Raw genomic sequence first — 6145 nt, 5'->3', positions numbered from 1 at the left:
TTTCTTTTTGGGTAAACAACGTAATATAGAATATTTTTCTCCAACAGAGTGTTATTCCTCTTGTCAAAAGGGGGGATTGAAGGGTTTGTTCAAGTATCAATTTTTTTTCATTCACCCTTTATTTATCCAGGTCATTGAGCCACGATAACTCATTTTCAATTGAGACCTGTTTAGGGAGCAGATGGTGGGGGGTTAAGGGCCTCGTTTGTGGGGAATCACGCTCCTCAGCCTCCCAGTAAGGTCTATTCAGGGGGAGCTGGAGGAAGGAGTCCCATTGATGGTCGAACCTTAGATTCAAAAGGAAATATGAAGTTTCAATCCATGCTGAGAAACATTAGACCAGCTCTTTACCCTCACTAGGGTGCTTGAGGGGGCATAGGAGTTTGCCAGTCCAAACAACATGTGGTCTTGTAGACTTGGAGAAAGCATTCAACCATGATCCCTGATGGGAACTGCTTGCTTATTTGCTTAGCAAACAGAACATTCTCAGCACCGAATATTCTTCTTCTGTTAGCTCTATTTTCATAAAGTATATGACACATTACATGTAGACATGACACATACAATAAGTTTAGACCTGGTAAGATCCATTTAAAGTGATAGTCCAGCTCTTTGGAGGTGGGGGACTGTGAACTCTTTGAATGACATCAGTCTGGAGGAGCAGGATTTCAGCCCTATCTACATCAGGACACTCTGTTCCAAGATAATCATTTGGTTTATTGTTCCTGAGAGCCAGCAACATCAGCTCCAACCCGGGGGCAGGGGCGTTGATCAAAGAGCCAAGAATGGAACGGTAAATTCTAGAAGCAGTTCCAGATGCGCTGACCACCTGCAGAACTGAATGATGGGCCTGGATCTGGGCCAGCTGCAGTAACAGTGTCTGGTCCTTCCTGATATATATGTTGGGATGGACCTTGAGGAGGCTCAGAACGTGGATCAGTGGAGAGGAATTTTCTTTTGTTTGTTTTATTGTTTGTTTTAATCCTTATTAGATTTGTAGTCATTATCTTTACATTAAGTAGGTAATGAATAAAATTGCACAAAAATTATTATTATTTTTATTATTTTTTAACCGTGATTGAGATTTGTGTAAAAATGAGTCCATAGTAAAGACACCAACTCCCAATTCCAGTAAATAAAACAGCCTTTATTTTTTCCTAATCTACCTTTAAATCAAAGTTTTCCTACAGGTGTGTGTTTAAACTTTTGTCTTCACCTTTTTTTAACTTAACTGTTTTTCTCTGACGGCTGCTGTAGCAACAAAAAAAAAAAAAAAAAACAACTTCTTCAAATGTTTGGTGTCAATGGGGATACTTGGACATTTCTCATTTAAAATAGAGATGGAAATCCTGATGCCATCAGCATCAGCTTTATTGTCATTGCACAGAAGCACAACGAAATTACATTTCAGAACAGCCTGTCCAAGGAAAAACAACATGATGGGTAGACGGGGCGTCTGAGGCTGCAGCCTCGTGGGAAGCGCTGCCCTTTTACATCATTCTAGAGCAAAAAATAAAAACTTTAAAAAAATCAGCACTCTCGTAAACACAATTAGCTTGTAGATACTCAGGCAATAAATCACCAAAATTAAACTACGTCTGTATCATGTTGAAACTTTTAAAATGATGAAATTGAAAATCGTAATAATGTAATGTAGAACACTTCCTCATTGGGACTCATTTTTCCAGCACAGATCACATCAATTTCCTGTCGGATCAATAAAGTTCAATCTTATCTTATCTTATCTCAACTAAAAATTAAATCAACCAAGAAAACACTTCAATGTGGGACAGACAGGACATTCTGTATTCTTATCCTCAACTTTCTGTTTTTATCTGACTGCACTCACACCTGCATATCCTGTATTCACACATACCTGCACTATTACAGCTCATCAGACAAACCGGTCACGGTTGTCACTATTGTTTCGGCTGCATTAAAACTCACTTTATAGTTGGAAACTACAAACATTAATTTCAGTAAAATGTGTATGCTTATTTACATTAAACGTTCAGGTTTAGCCTATTTAAACCTTTATTTTAAAACTAACAATCAATAACTGAATGAATATAAATCCCAGGCCCACAGCCCCTAAAGTCATAAAACATAAATGCAAACACAGACTCAACAATTACAAAAACAAGCGAGGTCATAGGTGCATAAATAGTACAACAAAATACAAAATGGCTGCAAGACAAAAACAGTCCTCTAATATAAATTAAATCTCACCAACAGATGTAGCAGCTGCTGAAACAACACGTCTCCTGCGTGTGTAATTTCCTCACACAGTCACAACACAGGCAGTTGTGTTTGTTCTTTTTTCTTCTTCCTTGTTTCATTTTTAAATTCCCTGTAGTCTTTACAAGTTTCCCAGAAATGAAGTTCACTTTGGAAACGATACAAAAGTTTCAAACAACTGGAGATGCCAGGCAGTGTCAGAAGATGCCTCGTCACTCTCTGACACTGTCCCCGAATGACTTTGACACCCGAGGCTGTTTTTAGCTAGTCCTTCAGTTAACTTTTTGTTGTTTGTCTGATTGTTTTTTCCATCATGGTCCAACCTCAAGTTGACTCCAGCAACCCTTGGGCATACTGAACAGGTGGCCCATCTGCATACCAGGGACAATACACCACATCCATCTACACCATCTAAGGTACTCTCCTGCACCTGGGTGTTGTTTACAATGACTCAGAATCTGGTTAATTTTTTTTTTTAATTGATGCTCACTTCAAAGAAAATATGTCTACCTGAAGTTAAATTAATACCCTGATAATCTGGTCAAATAAACATATCACAAGTCAGTTTTGAAAGTAAACAATTCAATCAAACTACTTAACTTCATCTAAATTACTGCTCAGATTAAACCTAAATAATTTCTGTTCAGATATTTATCATAATTTAGATAAATGAGAATTGATCCTTTAGTGATTACGGCTTTATTTTAGATTGTTGAGCCAGTAAGTCTAAGAATTACTTTATTTTGTCAGTATATTAGTTTTGTTGTCAATTTTTATTATGTTGATTGTTGATCGTTCTTTTTCCAGCCACTAGGGAACAAAGCCAGTGTATTTCTTGTGCCGGTCCCAAACTGAGGTAAATGGTGAGAGTTGTGTGAGGAAGGGCATCCGACATAAAACACTTTTGCCAAAACTAATATGTGAGTTCATCAAAGCAAAACCATACCAGATCAGTTAAGGCCTGGGTTAACAATCATCGCCACCAGTGCTGTTGATAAACAGGGTGCCAGAATAAATTGTGCTACTGTTAGTCGAAGATCACAAGGAGGGAAACATGTCAGGAGACAGAGGGAGAAGAAGAAAGTCAAGAATGTAGGACTGAGGGTGGCAAATCTAAATGTGGGGACAATGAAAGGGCAAAGCTAGAAAGCTGGCTGACATGATGCCGAGAAGGAAGGTAGATGTTTTATGTGTCCAAGACACCAAGTGGAAGGGCAGCAAGGCTCGCAGGACTGGAGTAGGGTTTAAATTGTTTTACCATGGTGTGAATAGAAAGAGGGATGGAGTAGGGGTGGTCCTGAAAGAGGAATTGGAAAAGAATGAAGTAGAGGTGAAAAGGGTGTGGTAAAGAGGAGAAGAAGAGAGTCCAGGCAGGATGGAGTGGATGGAGAAAAGTTTCAGGAGTGATTTGCAACTAAAGGGTGTCAGCAAAGGTCAAAGAAAAATTTTACAAGACATTAGTGAGACCAGCTATGTTGTTTGGCCTGGAGACAGAGACATTGACAAAAGACACTTGTCACTTAATATAAACAGGACAAATAACTATAACCCCAATGAACAGATTTCAAAAATACAATCAACTAAAATAGTCTACTTTCAAATAATTTATTAAACATAAAACGGCAAAACTACAAAAACAGTACAAAAGAAATCCCTCAAACATGAAACAAAGGGTAAACTTTGAAACTTATCATCAAGATTTCAAAGCCGAACTGTGTTTGTAAAATTTCTACATAAATATTTGCAGTAGCTTGATGATCTGGTTTTATACCGAAACAAAAAAAAAAAACTTTCCATAAATCTGATTACGTTTAGAAGCAAAAATGAACATATCACACCAGAAAGCATCAAAAATATAAACTTAAATCTTTGGGTAATTTTTGGGATCGTCGTATTCAACTGTTCCGGGATCTGTGTTTTTGTCTTCATTCTGCAGGAAGCACGGCTCATCAGAGAGACGATCAGAAGCTCTTTTGGCTTCAGCTCGAGCTGCATGAACAAAACAAACGTTTGATTTACAATCTATATTTTTCCAACAACTTTAATGTGAGTATTGACATGTCTCCACTTAATATATTGTTTCTGCATGTCCACAAAAATGTTCATTATAATTATCCCACATATTTTACTAGTTATACCAATTCTGTACAAAACACACTGAAAGATGATCCGTTCACTACTCGTAATGTTTATTACTAAACACTCATCTGCTGCTGCACAGTTTTCTAGAAAACCTCAATTTTGAGGTAATTACATTTTATTTTACTAAAGATGGACATGCCCAGTTTAGCCAGAGTTTTGTGACTTGTTATTTAGAAGAAAAAAGTGAGCTTCTCATTTGGATTTCAGCTCTGACAGAAATGTATTTATCTTCTACGTACAAAGTACATTCTTTTTGAACCCCCTGATCTTTGGTATTCACAGAGTGTTCCTACCTTTTGCTAACAGTCGGTGTTTCGTCACACACACTATCAGCAGAACAGAGTAGAGGATGGACATCAGGATGATACAGATAAGTCTGGGCTTTGATATAAGAGGAGCAGTCTGGCTTTTACCTGTAAACAATCAGGAAACAAAAACATCCTCACTTCAACAGTCTGAACAGCTGGGACTCATTTATCGGACGTCGTCTGCCCTCTAGTGGTCAAAATTGGAAAAACATGTCACAAAAATTACAAACACAAACCTCACATGTTCTTGTTTAAAGACAAACTCTGTAAGTTAAAGTAAATGCTGATAATTTGTTGCGGTCATGAAATGAATTATGATTATTTAAATTATCTTTCAGCAACTTTAGTTTAAAAGTTTGTACTTTTGTATTAAAAGCAGTTTTGCTAAAAGAGATAGCTCAATCTTTCATTCTTCTTGTTGTTTTTTGTTTTCTACTTATTTTCAGTACTGTCTGAATTAAATCAGCATGGTGCACAGTATGTGTCATGATCCTATTGTTTTTTATTTGAATTTATTATTTGGTGACACATTTTCTTAATGTTTTAGATAGTTTTCAAATTCAATTCAAATTCATATATACTTTATTAATCCCAAAGGGAAATTAATTGTTGTTGTAGCTCATCTTGGTTTCATTAGAGTTGTTCTAGATGCTGATGTCTTTGGGCAGGAAGGATCTTTTGTAGCAGTCCGTCCCACAGCGGATCCAAAGAAACTGGCTACAGATGTCAATCTGTCCACCCAGACCCAGCAGACCTCACGGTCCTCTTGGGCAGCAGGACTGCCTGAATGTCGGGCAGAACTTCTCCCTGAGCGATGGCCATTTCTGCCAGCAGCCTGCCAAGCCCCTTATTGCCACCGACTTAACTGCAGGTGCCGGGGGATGATCTTGGTCCTCCTGCTGTCACAAGCTGCGTTTCCCACTACCTCCAAGATCTCTGCAGTCAGGCACTCAAGCACTGCCTCCAGGTAGATGGGAATGCATCCACGGCACCTCCTTTTCAACTCATTTGGGATTTGGGGCTGTAGTTGAGATTTGAGCTTTTGAGATGTTAATCAGCTGCTCCCAGTTGTAGAAAACCACCCTGTTGTTATGGTTACACATCATAACAAATGTCCAAAAGTACAAAAGGTTTCTGTAAAAATCCTGCCAGCAGCACAGCATCTGATACCAGAGGAAGTAATAATCAGAAAAACACGATTTGCATTCAGAAAAAAAAGTAATTAAAGTTTTCAAAAGCAAAATCTTAGAATGAATGTGAGAGCTACTCCATCATGCAGCCACATTGAGCGGCGCAATTCTGGAATTTAGTGTTCTGCATGTTTAAGCTCTGTGAGGTATTCCAGAACATAGGTTCAACAAACTCTTGAGATTATCCAAATTATTCAACAAAATTGCAGTTTCACAGTTTCTGAAAGCCAACAGCTCGGGGGCCGGACATCCAGTGATTAAAATCAT

Source organism: Nematolebias whitei, chromosome 1, assembly GCF_014905685.2.
Source record: "Nematolebias whitei isolate Nwh7 chromosome 1, NemWhi1, whole genome shotgun sequence".
Taxonomy (NCBI): Eukaryota; Metazoa; Chordata; class Actinopteri; order Cyprinodontiformes; family Rivulidae; genus Nematolebias; species Nematolebias whitei.
Note: the sequence above shows the minus strand (reverse complement) of the source record.